This window comes from Motacilla alba, chromosome 3 (genome assembly GCF_015832195.1).
Source record: "Motacilla alba alba isolate MOTALB_02 chromosome 3, Motacilla_alba_V1.0_pri, whole genome shotgun sequence".
Lineage (NCBI taxonomy): Eukaryota > Metazoa > Chordata > Aves > Passeriformes > Motacillidae > Motacilla > Motacilla alba.
The window spans coordinates 80,197,379-80,198,078 of record NC_052018.1 but is presented as its reverse complement, the minus strand read 5'-3'; positions in this window follow the sequence as shown (position 1 = coordinate 80,198,078).

The window sequence follows — 700 nt, the reverse complement described above, 5'->3', positions numbered from 1 at the left end:
ATACTGCATCCTACTTTGCATTTCTTATTAGAACAAAAGGAAGTCTTTAGGAATGACAACTGAAATAATTACATCATTATTGTGGCTGCAAGAAAGTTCAAGAACTTTTAACATGGGATGTTTAAAAAAACATGAAACAATTCTACCCACTGTCAAAGAATAAAAAATAAAAATGGGGGAAAAAAAGAGAGCCTTACCTTCCCCTTCCAAATAACCACTGAGGAATAATTGCTTGAGATTAGCACTGTATGGCTTCTGTGGCCTATAAATGCTGGATAGATACTCTAAGAATTATCATTTTCAAGCTACTGCTTGTTTTCAATTTTTAGTAACTTCAAACAAAAATATTTTGTCTATTTCACTTGAATAATCAAACTGAACATAAAAATCATTAAAAGTGTATTGCTGATACAAATTTGTATCACATACCAAAAGATACTACTTCATAGATTAATTGTGAAACAAAAAAGATTAGACTATACAAAAAGTTTTCCAAATTCTTCTGCACAGCTGAACTCATAGTGCAGGTTTAAGCTAAAAAAATCTGTAAATGATGTAGTTCAAAAGATGTTGAATACAAAATACATTCTGAAATATTTTACAGAATGGCTGAATTATCAAGCATAAGAACTGAGGATAAAGAATGTTAATGACAAGCAGCCACATACAGAACACAAAGCAATAAGTTTAAATCAGACTA